This window comes from Hylobates moloch, unplaced genomic scaffold, assembly GCF_009828535.3.
Source record: "Hylobates moloch isolate HMO894 unplaced genomic scaffold, HMol_V3 SCAFFOLD_11, whole genome shotgun sequence".
Taxonomy (NCBI): Eukaryota; Metazoa; Chordata; class Mammalia; order Primates; family Hylobatidae; genus Hylobates; species Hylobates moloch.
Window position 1 is genome coordinate 28,089,296 of NW_026652286.1, and position 18,272 is coordinate 28,107,567.

The 18,272-nt window shown below is 45.7% G+C and overlaps 1 protein-coding gene and 1 non-coding gene across 2 annotated transcripts in view; one reads left to right on the plus strand and one right to left on the minus strand.

Moving 5' to 3' along the window:
* Positions 1 to 18,272, minus strand: part of NAV2 (neuron navigator 2) — a 780,691-nt gene that overhangs the window by 513,337 nt on the left and 249,082 nt on the right. The gene's annotated exons all lie outside the window — the stretch shown is intronic.
* Positions 13,018 to 13,153, plus strand: LOC116477553 (small nucleolar RNA SNORA1). Its single transcript, XR_004250520.1, has one exon. It is a non-coding gene; the product is annotated as a small nucleolar RNA SNORA1 (small nucleolar RNA).

The window sequence follows — 18,272 nt, forward strand, 5'->3', positions numbered from 1 at the left end:
CACATATTTAGCACCTGGCCACGTTTAAACACACCACTGCTGCCCCCCCAGTCCAAGCCACTGTCATCTTTCAACCCGACTGTTGCAGTAACCTCCTCCTACCCTCACCTCCAGGCCCACAATCTCTTCTTCTCACAGCCTCTAGAGTAATTCTTTAAAAACATTTAAGTCACATGATGTTTCTCCTCTGCTTAAAACCCTCCAAAGCCCCCTATCTCACTCATAGTAAAAGCCAAAGTTCTACTGGGCCCTAGAAAGTCCTATGTGATACAGCCCACTGCCTCTCTGATGCTACTGCCTACTTCTTTTCCCCTTGCTCCCTCTCTCCCAGCCACACGCTCTTCCTTGCTGTTCCTTGAACATGCCCAGCACGCTCCTGCCTCGGGCCTTTGCACATGCCATTCCCTCTGCCCAGAACACTCTTCCCTCAGAACCCTTATAGCTCCCTCCCTCCCTTCCTTCCTTCAGGCTCTACTCAAATGTCACCTCATCAGAAAGGCCGTCCTTGAACCTCCTATATAAAATCTTCCATCACTCACTATACCCCTTTCTTTGCTTGATTTTCCTTTTGAGCTCTTATTACCAGTTAATGTTATACATCTTTGTTCCTCTGCTTTTTTTCCTCTTTCCCTGCTTTAGATATGCTGCTCTAATATAGCAGCAGCCTAGTCCCTTTTCTCTTTTGCTCTATTTCTTTTCTTTTCTTTCTTTTTTTTTTTTTGATGGAGTCTGGCTCTGTTGCCCAGGCTGGAGTGCAATGGCACAATCTTGGCTCACTGCAACCTCCGCCTCCCGGGTCCAAGTGATCCTCCTACCTCCGCCTCCCAAGTAGCTGGGACTACAGGCACATGCCACCATGCCAGGGTAATTTTTTGTATGTTTAGTAGAGATGGCGTTTCACTGTGTTAGCTAGGATCGTCTCGATCTCCTGACCTCGTGATCCACCTGCCTTGGCATCCCAAAGTGCTGGGATTACAGACATAAGCCACTGCGCCTGGCCCTCTTTTGCTCTATTTCTAGTCTCTAGAAACATGCCTGGCACATAGTGGGTGTTTATAACTGTGAATATCTCCCTCCCTCCATTTCTGTCCCCCTCTAATACAGCTTCATGCTGCAGCCAGAAGGATTGGCTCACGATACAAATTTTAAATTTTATAATGCTCCTCTGTCACTCAAGAACCACCAGTGGAACCCCCTGCTGCCCACAAGGCAAAGCTACTATGTGACATGGAAGTCCTTTTGTGGTCTTGTCCTGCATAACCTCAGCCCTCTCTGTTGCCATCAGTGAACCCTCTGCTCATGGAGCAGAAATGTGTCATTGCTCCCTGAGTAATGATCCTTTGCTCATGCTGTTCCCTCAACTTAGAATGCCCTTCCTCCCTTTCCCCATCTGTCAGACTCTCATTGTAGTGGGTTGAATGGTGGTCCCCTAAATGATATGTCCACCTGGAATCCATAAAAACAACCACATTTCGAAAAAGGATCTTTGCAGGTGTAAAGTTAATGATCATAAGATGAGATTATCCTGGATTAGGGTGGCCCCTAAATCCAATAACAAATGTCCTCAGAAGAGAAGAGAATGGCAGAGGACACAGCGGAGGGGGCCAGGTGAAGACAGAGGCAGAGATTGGAGTGATGCTGCCACAGCCACGAGACGCCTGGAGCCACCAGAGCTGGAAGAGGCAAGGAAGGACTTTCCTCTAGAGTCTGCCAAGAAAGCATGGCTCTGCCCCCACCTTGATTTTTATATTTCTGGCCTCCAGAACCGTGAGAGAACAAATTTCTGTTGTCTTAAGTCACCAAGTTTGTGGTAACTTGTTATGGCAGCCCCAGGAAACTAATATTCTCTTCTCCCTTCAAGACTTGTAGAGAAGTGGCCGGGCGTGGTGGCTCATGCCTGTCATCCCGGCACTTTGGGAGGCTGAAGCAGGCAGATCATGAGGTCAGGAGCTCAAGACCAGCCTGGCCAACATAGTGAAACCCCATCTCTACTAAAAATACAAAAATTAGCCGGGCATGGTGGCATTCACCTGTAGTCTCAGCTACTCGGGAGGCTGAGGCAGGAAAATCGCTTGAACTCGGGAGGCGGAGGTTGTGGCGAGCTGAGGTTACGCCACTGCATTCCAGCCTGGGCAACAGAGTGAGACTCTATCTCAAAAAAAAAAAAAAAAAGACTTGTAGAGATGCATTCCTTGCCTCCCACCCCCACTGGGGGATTGTGCATCTTTTTCATACTTGACGTCCCCGATTTCCTGGCCAAAGCTGATTGGACTGGGGATGAACACTTAGCCCAAGCTGGGCTAATCAGAGTGTCACAGGGATTCGAGACTGGGACAACAGGACCATGGGGCCCTGGTGGGGCAGGTCATCTAGGCTCAGAGCTGGGCAGTGTAGGATTGTGTGCAGAAAGGAAGCCATGCAGAGAGGAGCAGGACAGACGTCGGCAGCCCTGATGATTCTCTGGTTCCTAGAGGAGAAGTTCCTGCTCTTTGTTTCTAAAAGATTCCCACTCCCACTTTTCCATAACCTGGCTTGAGCAAGTTTATTTTCCTTGCAACCAAATCATCCCTAAGCTAACAACTGAGCTTTAGTGTCACTTCATCTCTGACCCCATCGCATGGAGAGGATCCTAGTCTCTGGGCACCTCAGCTCTGTGTCCCCACCAAGATTCACTGTCACTGATAGCAATGTTTGCATGCCAGTTTTCCCCCAAACTGAGCTCTTCAACCATGGATCAATCTTGTTCTGCCTGTTCCCATTTCCCCATTATCAGATGGGGTACCATGTCTGGGACCACAATGGATAAATGAATAAAGGAAAAAATGCCACTCAGTTATGCCCCCAAGAAACTTATGGTCAGCGTAGGAAGCCCAGACTGACACATATACCCAAGAGCACCATCCAAAAAGGACCAAGTAGAGGGCTGCTCTGAGTCTAGGAGGGGAGGCCGGAGGGCCAGTGTGGAGGCAAGGGAAGGAGAAATTGTAGAAGTGGGGTGTGGGAGATGATCACTGGACCAGGCAGAAGGCAGGGTGGAACAGGGAAGATGTTCCAAGTAGGGTGTAGGGGCAGTAGGGAGGAGGAAGCAGCAGCAATTGGGGTGTGTGATAGAGATAGGGCCTGACTTTGAGCAGAAGTTCACAGGCAGGAGCTCTGAAGGAAGGGATCGCTGGGCCAGTCCTGGGCTTTGGGTAACTTATCCACCTAGCTGACACCCAGCCAGACACTGTGCCCAGTGCCAGGTGTACAGAGATGACAGATAGCAGAATTCAAAGACCAGGCTGAAGCTCTTGAGAGAACAAGACTGTATCTGCTGTTCCAAGGAGGAGAAATAGTATATAAGCAAAGCTTCCGTGGAGCACTTTACAGTTTAGAAAGTGCTTTATCATGTATTAATGATTACAAAGTCACATGGTATAGGAGAAAAAGTGATGCTGCTGCAGAAAGCCTGAGTTAAGATCTTGCCTCTACCATTTGGTGGCTACAAAACCTCCAGCTAAGAACCTCCTTGAGCTTCAATTTCTTCATCTGTAGGATAACACCAGCTAGTGTTTATTAACACCTAGTATATGCCTACTATTATAATTGCTTTTATGTGTATTAACTTATTTGATCTTCAAAAACAATACTACAAAGTAGTTACTATTGTTATCCCCATTTTGCAGGTATGGAAATTGAGGCTCAAGGAAGCTAAGAAACCCGCCCAAATCACACAAATACCCAGCAGAAGAGGTGAGATTTGAACCCAGTTACTCTGGCTCTGGAGTCCATGTTCTTAGCCACAATGCTGTACTGTAGATGATGACAGCAGCCCTTCCTCAAAAGTTTTGGAGGATCAATAAGATTAATACACATGTAACTGGCTAGAGGTTATAGGTAAATATTGGCAACTCTTATAATTTTGTCCAGTGCACACAATGTTGGAGCAGTTGATTGCTTTAGCAGATGCTGTTGACACCCTGTCATATTCCCTTGGCTTAGCCTGGAGGTCATCCACAGACAGTGGGCATGTCCCTCGCCTAGGGACATCCTGTGTCTGAGAGATTCTTGTGCATCAAACAGGGCAGGCCACAAGTGCTGGGGTTCTCACATCCCAGGAGAAAATCACACCCAATGAGGCAGATGAGTTGGTGCATAAACACCCCAGCTTCTTTGTTCCTCCATGGGACAATTCTGAGGTAGGTCCAACATAGTCCTTCAGAGGGCCCCTGTGGGATTGAGCCCAGCTGCCCATTATAGTGACCCACCCATTAGCACACCTTTTATTGGCTTTCTCCTTGCTGTCTCACTCCCCACTCCCTCACAGTGCTTCCTGGAATCACTTCCCAAATAAGCTACTTGCACCTTGCACTGAAATACTTACTTCACAGTCTGTGTTGGAGGATCCAAACTAAGATACGGATGCAATTCAGTTTGGAGAGAGCGAAAAGGAAGAGATATACCCATTGAGGCTCGAGATTTTTCTGGGCAGATACTGCCAGGAGAAGAGCATCAGCCCTCGTAGTAAAGGGAAACGTTCCCAGTAACTAGAAAAATGGATCAGCCCTCCCTCATGCTGTTTCTCAAACAGAATAGTCCCTTCACCCACATTTCACCTGACACTTCAAAAAGATTGGCCATCAAGGGATTCTGGCAAGAGCCCTGATGCCTCTGGAGTAGATTACAGAAGCATTCCTTGAAACCTTGGGATGTGAGCATAAAATAAACACAAATAAGCTCCCCTTGTCTAAATAAACCAAGGTACAGTTTGATGAGGCAGTTTTCTTTTTCTCCCTACCCCTTCCACACTTCTCTCCTCAAAGGCCAGGCTTGTTTGCTTACTTATTTAATACTAAACCCTTTGTACCTTCAAAGAACGCCTTTGTGTCTGAGATGAAGTGGAGCATTTCTGCCTGCTGGACACAATTTTCCAAATGAACCTCCAAACACAGAGTAGCCCAGATTATTAACAATAAGACAACCTCGCAGTTTGGCCGGATGGATGAAACGAACAGGAGGTAAGAAGGAAAACATGAGAAAGGATGGATTTTCAGCAGGTTTTTCCAGCCAAACCGTTTGCAATTCCACTGGGAACGATTCTCAGGGGGAAAGAAACCAAAGAACATGGCGAGAATAAAAGCAAATTACTGGCTCAGCAGTGCGACGTCTTCCCTCGACAAGTTGGTCATGAGGAAAGAGGGACAGGACACATTGAAAAGGACCAACGCTGGCCAGCATGATGGCACAGAGGGCTTTGTCACCTCCAAACGTGGGTGGCCTGGGCCACAGTCCTAGGCTGGGCTCAGAAGTGCCCCTGCCATTTCATCCATCATGGAAACTGCACAAACACTAAGAACAGAGGCATTTGACTGGACCCCGACATTTCAAATGGAGAGAAGCTTTCAGAGAACACAGTTGGAACCAAAAATCAACACAAGGATCACCAAACGCACACACACACAGGCCATAAAAGAAAGTATTATGCAGAGCCAACTAAAGAAAAATCACAGGGGATATTTGCATTGTGAAGCATCCCATTCTCTAATGGGTCAAGTCCTTTACATAAGAGGCAGGATAACCTACTGGTCAAAAGCTTGGTGGTAGAGTCAAACTCCCCGGGAGGGAATCTCCCTAGCTCTGCCACATATGGGCTGGGTGACCTTGGGCAAATTCCTTAATCTTTCTGTGTGCTTCCATTTCCTCATCTGCAAATGAGGGCTGATAATTATAATTATATTAATCTCAGAGCATTGTCTGTGAGGATTAAATGAATAAATACAAACATATCACCTAGAAGAAGGTCTGGCATGCCCAACACATGTTAGCTCTGATCGCTACATAACTTCAGCAGACAATAACTCATCAGCACTACAATAGCTTCCCAGGTACAATAGGATAAAAGTTAAAAAGACAAAGCAGCATAAAAGCAGGTCAGACTGAAAAAGAATTCCCTGAAGCTAGGAGACTATCTTACTTCAAACAAAGCACGGTGACCGTCTTACCTGTGTACAGTTTCCTCGGCTCACAGACGGCTATTCGCTGTGGGTGCCACAAGTGCAGTGTGAGCTCTGAGGACCCCCTGGTACCCCCAGGTTCTCTTTGGCATGCCTGAAAGATCTGTTGGACTGCAGATCAGAAGTGTGGCTGAGGCTGGGGCACTGCCCTTGCGGAAGAGACGGCACACCCCCTCCCCTCTCCCCGCTCCCAAAAGCCACTCTTCCATCTGGCTGTGCCTGTCACTGTCAGGGGGCGGTGGCATCTGCCTCTGAGCTGGTCAGTGGCTGGGGCCTGGTCCCCCAGGGCAGCGGAAGGGCATGCCATTGGCATGGGTCATAACCGGAGGCCAGCTCCCCCGTGGTCTCTCTGTGCAGAGAATGCTATGTCCAGACCCACCTGCCCTTGAGAGCATGGCCCCATCCCTGTCCTTAGCTCAAGACAGGGGCCCAGGATTTTCTTCACAGAGGTGAGAAACGGCCACAGCCATTTCTCCACTCATCTCAGACAAACACATGCACCCCAGTGAAACTCGCAGTTCTGTGCAGACATTCCTCACGCATCCCCAATCCTCCCCACCTCCTTCAGCTAAAAATGCCCACTTGTTTAGACTTCCGCAGCTTGGGAATGAAGCTGGAATTAAAACAGAGACAAAGGTCCACTATCAGTAATTATTTCTGAAGTAACAAGCAACTAATTGGGACTTACTGTTATTAAAAACCTATACGGCAGGCAGTAATTAAACTGCAGCTAACGAGAATTTCTGCACCAGGCTCTGCAGCCACCACATGGCTATTCTCCTCATCTTGGGTGGAAGGGTCTGTTGTTGGAGGAAATGAATGGCTTCTTCATAGCCCTCCAAGAGATATTAGTCATATTGGAGATTTCTGCCCCAGGGAAGTCAGTAAGATGGGGCAGTGGGGCAAGACAAGGCATAAATATGAGAAGCCCAGGAACACATGGAGGTTTCTAGATTGGCTATTATCCTCTGGATAGTGACATCATGCCTCTGGGAAATGGCTGTGGGATACTGTCAAGTCAGTAGGTAAACAGCCGAATCGACTCTTTCATAAATAGATTTATTGAGCACCTCTTATGTGTTAGGAGCTCCAGGAGATGCGTTTATATACATTATTTCATTTACTCTTCCTAACAGCCTGAGGAAGGAAGTACCACTAGGCCCTGTTTTACAGATGAGGAAACTTGGCTCAGAGAGACAAAGTCACCTATGGAAACTCACCTGGCTGCTGAGCAGAGTGAAGCCAGAGTTGGATCCAGAAGGAAGGAAAAACTTGGAGTCACATTCCTGTATGCAACACAGCAAAGGGAGGCAGTTGGTGGAGTCAGTGGGGCCAGCTAGGTGTGGCCACCTTCTAGCCTCCTGGTGAGCTTGTTTAGCTACCAAAACATTCTGTGCCTCCGTTTCTGCATCTGTATAGTGGGGATAGTTACACCTACCTACTGGGTTGGCTGTAAAGACGAACAGTCTGCAGGTAAAGTGTTTAGCCCAGGGCTTGGTGCATGGTAAACACTCAATAAAGTCCAGTTGTTACTCTAGGTGCTCTACAGATGCTCTCGGAAGTAGTGCTATCATTTGCTGAAACTCATTGTCTGAGCACGGCAGAGGTTTTATAATAATGAAAGCTGTGGAAGTCTCAGCAAACAGTGTCTGTCTGCCTGTGTCCCTTGGGAAGGAGGCAGACAAACCCAGCGAGCTGGTTCTGCTCTGAGGCCACTGCCCTGATGTCCGGGGCAGTGGGAGGCTGGCCAAGCTCCCAGACAGCCTGTCTCGGGCCTGGAGCACAGAGCCGTTGCCTCACCAGCTTGTAATGAACTGCGTCTCCATCCTGATTAGGGGAACAATCCTCACACAGAGAGACTCAGGGGAAGGAAATGACAACGTTGTGGGGACAGGGTATAACCTCACCTCCCAAGGAGGAGCTGGCTTCTGGGGAGCCGGTGAATTGAAGGTCACAGCCCAAGATGGTGCCCATCCCCAGGGACGAGGCTGAGCAGATTCCACTGGGACAAGTCTAGGATTTAAGAAATGTGCTAGGTCCAGCCAGGCCTCTGTATGCAAGCCTAGAAGGTAGCAGCTCATAGGCTCTGGTTTGCCAAAAAGGGCACACAAGGAAACCAACCTTCCCTGGGCACCTACCCCATATCATTCCCCATGCCAGCCTTATGACATCAACATTGTCCTGTAAAATAGAATTTTAGAGCATTGTCTTTTCCAAAACCGTGGGTTGCAGCCCATTACTGGGTTATGAAAACAATTTAGTGGGTGACTAACACCATTTTTAAAATAACGTGATTGAAAAAATAAAAAGAAAATTTCAGAGTGCATTGCACGTGGTACAGATGAGTATTGTTTTAGGAATCTTTTATTTATTTAGTGTAAGTGTGTTTGGGAGCAGAATTGTGATATAAAATATATTTTTTACTGAGAATTATGGTCAAAACTTCTCAAAAGAATGCAGGCTCTGGCCAGGCACAGTGGCTTATGCCTGTAATCCCAGCACTTTGGGAGACCAAGGCAGGGGGATTGCTTAAGTCCAGGTGTTTGAGACCAGCCTGGGCAACATAGTGAAACCCCATCACTACAAAAAAAAAATTTTTTTTTAATTAGCCATCATGGTGGTGTGTGTCCATGGTCCCAGCTACTTGGGAGGCTCTGAGGTGGGAGAATCACTTGAGCTTGGGTGGCTGAGGCTACAGTGAGTCATGATCGTGCCATTTCACTCCAGCCTGGGCAACAGAGTAAGATCCTGTCCCAAAAAATAAAAATAAAAAAAGAATGCAGGCTCTGAAATTAGACTGACTGGAGAACCTTGATCAAGTTGTAAAACCCCTCTGTGTCTCAGTTTCCTCATCTATAAAATGGGGATAATAATAGAACATTTCATAGTGTTGTTACATGAAGTAAATGAGTTAATATTATAAAGTGCTTAAAGTGGTGTAGCAGACACTGCTAGCATTCATCAATATCCCCTCAGCCAACCTCAAAGCCCCATACAGATAGTTCAGTTCCTTGTATGTGCCAATGCCTTCCTGAGTCTTTCTCCTGAGGATGCTCCCTGATCATGGTTATATGCTTAGCCCAAGCACAGGGCAGGTCAAAGGTGTGGTGGAATGAATGCCCCAGGAGTGACCCTGAGGACTGGAAGATGGTGGATAAACACAGCAGTGAAGATTCTGAGGTGCGTTTCTCAGTCTCTAAGAGGGTGCCCAATGGGACTGAGCCCCCATTGCCCACCAAAACGACTCCTCCCCATCTCACTTCCCTGCTCTCTCACATTGCTTCCTGGGATCCCCTCCCATATAAACTTGCACCTAAGTCCTTGTCTTGGTGTCTAATCTTAGTTTTGATGAACTTAAGCAGATTCTGACACAAAATAAGTGCTTGATAGATGTTAGTTATTACTAATCATGTTCATCTTGAGAGAGGATCTATGAAAGTGCTTTATGTGCAATATTTCATTTAATCTTCACACCAAGTCCATAAAGTAGGAACTATGATTGTCCCCATTTTTCAGATAAGAAAACTGAGGCTTAGAAAAGTTAAGCATGCTGCTCAGGTTTACATGGCTAGAAAGGAAAGAGTTACACCCTGAACCCATGAGTGTTACCAATGTCCCTGTTCTCCACCTCTCCTCTCTATTTAATCTATACAATCACTCTGCCAGATAGCTACTGTTGTCACTCCCATTTTACAGATATGGAGATGGAAAGCCCAGGGAAATTATTTGCACTCAATTCCCGCAGTATTCACTATCATGCTGGGACTGACAACCGGTATCCTGACTCATTACTGTGCTTTCCATGACAGCAGCAGCAGCCTGCTTCCATGTGCCCTGGAAAGAGAAGACACAGGAGAAATCCCTTCTTTAAAAAAAAAAAAAAGTCCCCGAAGTAGAAACCAGCCAGCTACCATCAAACCTTGCAGCACAAGAGAAAGGTAGGATGCGGTTGAAAAGAGACACAATTTTCAAAGACTTAGTGAAACTTACAGAAACTTAATGACACAGACAGATAGAAATCCGTTCTAGTGCTTGTGCCTCAACTCCTCAACCTGGTAAATGGGCTGATGGCCTGGTATGAAGTCCCTCTACTCATTGCTGGCCTTCACTTTCAGCTCCTCTTCCTTATCTCAAACAGCCCCACCATTCCACCAAGCTACCTTGAGCTACTATACCTTTGGTCTGAGTTCCATCTGCATGAAACTCACTGTGATGTTTCCCTGGAAACCTGCTGTGTGCCACACACAATGCTAACCTCTCAGTGCCCCAACTTCCTCATCTATTAAATTGAGATAATCCTAGTATCTTTTTCATGAGTTGTTGTGAGGATTAATTGAGCTAATTGTGCAAATCCCATAGCTGGCAAAGGACCTATATCTAGCATATATAAAGAATACCCAGAACTCCACATTAAAAAACAAACAATCCAACCAGAAGATGGGTAAATGATATGTAGACACATTTTACTGAAAAGAATATACAGATGGCAAATAAGCAGTGAAAAAATGTTCAACATCACCAGCTATTAGGGAGATGGAAAGTCAGACCATGATAAGGTGTCACTACATACCTTTTAGAACAGATAAAATTAAAATAGTGGCAACACCAAATTCCAGCAAAGATGTAGAGACACTGAATCACTCATACATTGCTGGTGGGAATGTAAAATGGTACAGCCACTCTCGGAAAGAGTTTGACTTCCTTCTTAAAACACTAAACATATACTAACCATGTAACTCAACAAGGGCACCCCCAAGCATTTATCCCGGTGAGATGAAGACTTATATTCAAAATAAAAATCTATACGCAAATATTTATAGCTGCTTTATACGTCAAAGCCAAAAACTGGAAACAACCCAGATACTTTTCCTGGTTAAACCATGGTCTGTCAGTCAGTCATGTATCAGTGGTATATCGGTGTATATCAGTGGTATATTGGTGGCATATCCACGGAACAGAACTCACCAGGAACAGAGGAATGAACTATAGACAGACAACCTGAATGGATCTCAAAGGCATTATGCTGAGTGGGAAAAAAAAAAAGCCAATCTTAAAAGGTCACATACTTTGCCATTCCACTTAGATAACATTGTTGAAATGACAACATTTTGCAGATAGAAAACATACTAATAGTTGGTTGCCAGGGGCTGGGGGTGGCGGAAGGGAGAGGGGTGGGTATGACTCTGAGGGGGCTGCACAAGGGAGATCTTTGTGGACATGGGAGAGTTCTGTATCTTGATTGTGGTGGTGATTGTGTAAGATTCTCACAATTTTACACAAGTGAGAAAAGGACACAGAACAATACTCACACAGTCAATTGCCTGGTTCTGAAACTGTACAATAATTATGTAACGTGTAAACATTGGAGAAAACCAGGTGAAAGGGACCTCTCAGTTCTATCTTTACATGGGATCTCTCAGTACCATCTTTGCAACTTCCTGCAAATCTATCATTGTTTCAAAATTTTTAAAAATGTTTTAAATGAGCTACTTGTAAAAAGCTTAGAGCAGTGCCTAAATGAGCACTTAGTCAGTATCAGCTCTCATTACTATTATTTTATTTTCATTATTACTTCATACAAGTCATCTTAGTTAATGCTAACAATAAACTTGTCACAAGTTTTTTAAAAATCCTTATTTTACAGGTGGGAATAGTGAAACTCAGACATATTAGATAACTTGTTTAAGTTTACATACCCAGAGAGACCTAGGAATTAAAAAGGCCAAGTTCATGGACTTCCCCCAAACATTAAACTATGAAGACCAGTAAGATAAAAATCTTTGCCCACATCAAGCTTTATAACATAGTGGGGGCAATGACAAAAATATAATTCAAATTCAAGTGGAATGTCACATACTGTATAAGTTCTACGGGAGGACAGGAAATGGAGGAATAAAAAATTCTGGGGTGATCTAGGAAGGCTTCCTAGAAGAGGTGGCATTTGGAATTGTTTTGAGGATTGAGTAGGAGCTTAGTAGGTGTGGAAGAAGGCAGTGATGCAGGAAAGGGTATTCCAGGCAGAGAGAACCTGATCATTAAGCGGCGGGAGTGCTTAAACAACAGTGACAAGCCCAAGGTGGCTGAAGCAGCCGGTATGTGACCAGAGGAAGATGCAGATGAAGGACAAGCAGAGGATAGTCAATGAAGATAGGCACTGAATGAGCAACAAATCAATATTGAAGCAATCAAAGGGACGAATATGGGCACCTCTATGTGGCCTGCTTCAAGCTAGATTCAATGATTATCCAAACATATGTGGACGCTGGCCATGCAGATGTTATTCTGGGAGGGAAGATCAATAAGTGTGATGGGGTCAGGACTTAACTGTGGATTGGGCTTGTATCCTTAGCTTTTGCTCATTGTGGCCTCCATAGCCTGCCTTGGAAGCTGAATGGCCAATGTCTAAAGTGCATGTGCAATTATGACAGCGTACACAACAAGCAGCCAGCCATCTGTATATGCTGAAAAGCCAGGCAGAACTCTGCTGTGGGTCTTGAGGTCCCAGGAAGCAAAGAGATCTTCCATTTCAGGACCTCAAGATGAAGTGTCTCAGGGTCCTCCCAAGGCTCAGCCCTAGCAGATCCTGAAGGCAAACCCCTACTTTTTGTGGGCTATAGGGTCCCACAATGGTTGTTCTGGACTTTGGAATTTTATCTTTCAAGTCCTGATCCCTATCACACTTACACTAATTGATCTTTCCCCCTAGACAATAACATCCGCATGGTCAGGATCTAATCTGTTTGGGTCATCATTGAATCCAGCTTGAAGCAGTTCACATAGAGGTGCCCATATTCAGATCCCTTTGATAGATCCAATACTGATTTGTTGGTCATCTGCTATTCTCAGATTAGAGGTGAGGAAGTAAGACAGTTCCTAAGTAGAGAAGAGACAACCATGGCACACTGCACACAGGGCAGTGACAGCGCCTGACCATCTAGAGAAAAAAGAATGAGAAACTCTCCTGGACTGTGACAAATGAAGGCAGTCACATCTGCATAGCTTATCCTAAGAACTGTGAAGGTGATGCCCCATTCTCAAGGAGAATAGGCACTGTCGATCATGCCATCCAGAGATTGTTAATGGGGCTACATTGAGAAACAAGCTATGTTTCCATTCACAGCAAACACATCACAGTGGTGACAATGAGACCTGTAACACTTCTGCTAAGGTCACGAGTGAAAATGGGATGCAACACAACTTCAACATTAGAAAAATATTAAAGAATAATGCATTTTTGCTCATTAGCCAAAATAGCAATATGCTTTCTACAATTCAACTGCTAGGGCCCTAAAGTGAATTATTTGAAGAACTGGACCCTAAAGATTCTGGGTAGGAAATTTTTAAAGTATTTCATCAGTATGTCTGTATTGAAGTGGAGATAAAAGAAGCCCAACTAAGATGGACAGAACAACTGTGGATTCAGCATGAATCTCTAGAAAGGCCTATCTTGAAGATAAAACTTGACTCAAGATTTGGAGGAACTAAGATGACCCTGATGGGCAGTGGAACGAATCACAACATGTAAAATTCCTTAAATGAAAATGTATTGACTTAAAGAAAAAACCATAATGGTGGTATTTGGTTGTTTGTGAGCTGTTGCTCAAATACCTTCCTCACTTCTCCATATCTGCCTTGGTTTGCCTTTACCACACTGTCCCCCAGGGCCTGCTCAGTTGATGCTTTTGGAAAATGGATTTTGAGCTGTAAAAGACAGCTTTTCCAGATACAAACTCAAGCTTCTGAAGCAAGAATTGGATTAAAAAGAGCAACTGAAAAAGACCTCAGAGATCCTCTGGGACAATTGCTTTTAATCTGGGTTTCCTGGAGCTTAAAGGTTCTGCAGAGTTGCCTGGGGTGCGGGGAGCTGGGAGGCAGTCCTGGGTAAGGGGGATGCTAAAGCGACAAGGCTCAGGGTCTCCACCTTCCAGCCAGAAGAGCTCAATGTGACCTTTTTCACCCACTGAGTTTCCAAATCTGTTAGGAGAGAGATTCCAAGGTTTAAGGTTTAAAACCCACTAAGCTAGTCTAACACCATCATCATATCATAATTTTAAAAATAGCTGATTGTGTTTAGTGTGTGCCAGGAACCGTTATAAATGCTTTACATGCATTACCTCATCTAATCCTCGCAGCAGCTCTAAAAGGTAGCTACTATTATTATCTCAGTTTTACAGAGGAGAAAACGTCGGCACAGTGGTTAAGTACTTTGACCAATGCTCGCAGATCACAGGTGAGGAAGCCTAGCCTGGGACCCACACAGCTGGTTCCTGAGCCTACACAATTCACCACTACACAAGACTGAGGAAGTTGAGGCACAGAGAGAGGCAGAAACTTGCCCCAGGCCCCATGGTGAGCTCAGGGCTGAGCCTAGGCTGGAATCCCGCCTCCTAAGCCCTCTTGCGTGCTTCTTCCTCCTGACATTCCCCTTCCCTCTCTCCTTCTTTACCCTACAGTGTGCCTTCTCGAACCAACTTACAGGTGGCTTTAAATAGACCATCCCTTGGTTACCAAGCATCTGTGCTCCCACGCTGGGAGTAGCTGAAGGAGATGGAGCTGTGATGGCTGATCGGCTTCTGGGCCCCTGTTCTGAAAGGGGCTGTGGCTCTCTCTTGGCTGCAGCCTCACTTCCCACCTGCTGCTCTAGATGTAGAGGCCCTTCACCATTTGCACGCTGACTATCCAGGCTCACCTACACATGCTCTTGCTATTGTGGATATGGATATGCCCTGTTCCTTTGACCATGCCATTCCCACTGCTGGGGATCCCTTTCCCGCTTTGTCAGCCTGGCATACTCCTCCTCAAATGTCCTTTTTCCAGGGCCCTGACCTTCCTGACCTCCCTTCCAAGGCAGAATCAATCACACCTTCCCCAGCACTCTCCACATCACAGCACAGATTAATCTGTATTCTAACCACTGATTGAATTTATTTCCTTGATTAAAAATCATGCAGGTGGTCCCATTTTTCCTTTGGTAAAGTCAGGATAGCTCCTACAATCTGACTGTGGTTCAGTTGGGAGGTTTTTTTTGTTCAGTTGGTTGGTTGTTTGGTTGGTTTTTTGTTTGTTTTTTTTTGTCTTCCTAAAATTCTGTCATTAAATTGATAAACTGTTTTGTAACCTATCATCTTAGGATACAAGAAATATAGGACTTCTCTGTCTCTCTCTAGACTGTGAGCTCACCTGGGTTGAGGGCTGTGATTCAATGTTTCTGGATCCCCAGCAGCCAGCACAGAGGAAGCACCAAGTATGGTGAGTCGTGGTGCTCAGGGGCTGGACGGTGCCCTCTGTGCCCAGATCTCCATGGGAGGCATCCCAGAGGCCTAGGAGAACCCCAGCCATCTACCTATTGCCCATTGAGTTCATGAAACTACCTTATGATATACGGAAAGAAACATGGGCAAGGAAAGCAGGCTTCTTTTTCCCCCTCTAACCTGGCACAAATGAGGTTGACCAAGCCCAGCAAGATTCCAAACCACATCACACCCCGTGCTCTGACTCCTTTCTTTTTTCTTAGAGATAGCTACGATCGTTGGCTTTTTCCTAGGAGTTAGCTCTCTTAAATTCTCTATTTCTAAGAGAATTTTCCAGCAGACCTTCCACCCATTTTCTATCCTTTTTCATTCTGCCTCCAGGGACCTTCTAGGCCCTCCAACCTATGTCTCCAATGGTGGTTGTGTACCACTTCTCTTTGAACCTCAGCCCTATACATATGAGGATCTTAGACTTGATAGGGTCTAGCAGATTACACAGGACTTTGTTTATCATTTTCCTTTTCTCTGCCTATGGCAGACATTACTAATCAATCACAGCATGCTTGCCTTCAGAATTCATCTCTGGGAAGCCATTTCCAAGTGGGTTGGCTCACGAGCTGGGTCATTTTTTCAGCTGTGGGCCTAGATGCCCTCTAAGGGAACCTCTAATCAGAGATCCTTGGGTAAAACACCCATACACCAGATTGTTTTGGATACTCCCAAATTTATATAATTTTAAATTTCTCTTTAATAAAAGCAAATTGTAAAATGGATGAGTAACTAATTCAGGATTTTGTGGGAGCGGGAGGAGGAACATTGGACTAACCAGTGGACTCTGGGCTCAACAGATGTACTTTTGAAGTGGCCTGAAATAGTTGACCAGGAATTTGGCTTTTCTGTCAGGTGACCCAAGTCAGGGAAGAAAGGAATAGAACTGGTGGGATAATCATTCATTCATTTCTTTCACAAACATTTACTGAGCACCTATTACATGCTAGACACTGATCAAAGGGCAAGAGATTTGCAGACGAAGATAGTGACAGCCCTCATGGTTGACCAGGTACTAGACCCAATGGCACTGTATTTGCATATCACATTTAATTTTTTATGGCCTCAGTTTTGGCACATTTCCCTTACTAGAACTAATTGGCCTCCATAATCTACATTCTCTCTTTCTTAGTACAGTGGAAACTTAAGATGGAACAAGGCTGGATTCCTGAATCATTGGGTGGAGAAGAGCTATCCACTGATTAGAAATGTTAGCTTTGGACTAAAATGTGGATGAGAACTAAATTTCTATTGTGTTTGTGCCTTTATACATTGTGGTACCTTCTTGTTACAGAAGCTTGTGTTATCTTAATTAACACATTTTCTGTGTGCAGTCAGTCTCATTGTGACTTTGGTCTGGAAATGTCTTTGTAGCTCCACTGCTTACATTCAGAAGAGTTGTTGGGATTGGGTACCCAAAGGAAATATTCATCAGCCATGAATTCACCCTTGAAGTCAGATGCTTTCATCCCAGACCGTAAGAGTTTTCTATGAGGACGAAAAAGCCCTGATGAAATGAACTTTCAATCTTTTAGAGAAAAATGTGGAGGCGGGAGCCAAGGTGGCCGAATAGGAACAGCTCCAGTCTACAGCTCCCAGCATGAGCGACACAGAAGATGGGTGATTTCTGCATCTACAGCTGAGTTACCGGGTTCATCTCACTGGGGAGTGTCAGACACTGGGTACAGGACAGTGGGTGCAGCTCACCGAGCGTGAGCTGAAGCAGGGCAAGGCATCGCCTCACCTGGAAAGTGCAAGGGGTGACAGACAGCACCTGGAAAATCGGGTCACTCCCACCCTAATACTGGGCTTTTCCAATGGTCTTAGCAAACAGCACAGCAGGAGATTATATCCCGCGCCTGGCTCAGAGGGTCCTATGCCCACAGAGCCTTGCTCATTGCTAGCACAGCAGTCTGAGATCAAACTGCAAGGTGGCAGCAAGGCTGGGGGAGGGGTGCCCGCCATTGCTGAGGCTTGAGTAGGTAAACAAAGTGGCCGGGAAGCTCAAACTGGGTGGAGCCCACCTCAGCTCAAGGAGGCCTGCCTGCCTCTGTAGACTCCACCTCTGGGGGCAGGGCATAGCCAAACAAAAGGTAGCAGAAACCTCTGCAGACTTAAATGTCCCTGACTGACAGCTTTGAAGAGAGTAGTGGTTCTCCCAGCACGCAGCTGGAGATCTGAGAACAGACAGACTGCCTCCTCAACTGGGTCCCTGACCCCTGAGTAGCCTAACTGGGAGGCACCCCCCCAGTAGGGGCAGACTGACACCTTACACGGCTGGGTACTCCTCTGAGACAAAACTTCCAGAGGAACGATCAGGCGGCAACATTTGCTGTTCACCAACGTCCGCTGTTCTGCAGCCTCTGCTGCTGATACCCAGGCAAACAGGGTCTGGAGTGGACCTCCAGCAAACTCCAACAGACCTGCAGCTGAGGGTCCTGACTGGTAGAAGGAAAACTAACAAACAGAAAGGACATCCACACCAAAAACCCATCTGTACATCACCATCATCAAAGACCAAAGGTAGATAAAACCACAGAGATGGGGAAAAAACAGAGCAGTAAAACTGGAAACTCTAAAAATCAGAGCGCCTCTCCTCCTCCAAAGGAACACAACTCCTCACCAGCAACGGAACAAAGCTGGACAGAGCATGACTTTGATGAGTTGAGAGAAGAAGGCTTCTGATGATCAAACTACTCTGAGCTAAAGAAGGAAGTTCGAACACATGGCAAAGAAGTTAAAAACCTTGAAAAAAAATTAGACGAATGGCTAACTAGAATAACCAATGCAGAAAAGTCCTTAAAGGACCTCTTGGAGCTGAAAACCATGGCATGAGAACTACGTGACAAATGCACAAGCCTCAGTTGCCGATTCGATCAACTGTAAGAAAGGGTATCAGTGATGGAAGATCAAATGAATGAAATGAAGTGAGAAGAGAAGTTTAGAGAAAAATGAATAAAAAGAAACGAATAAAGCCTCC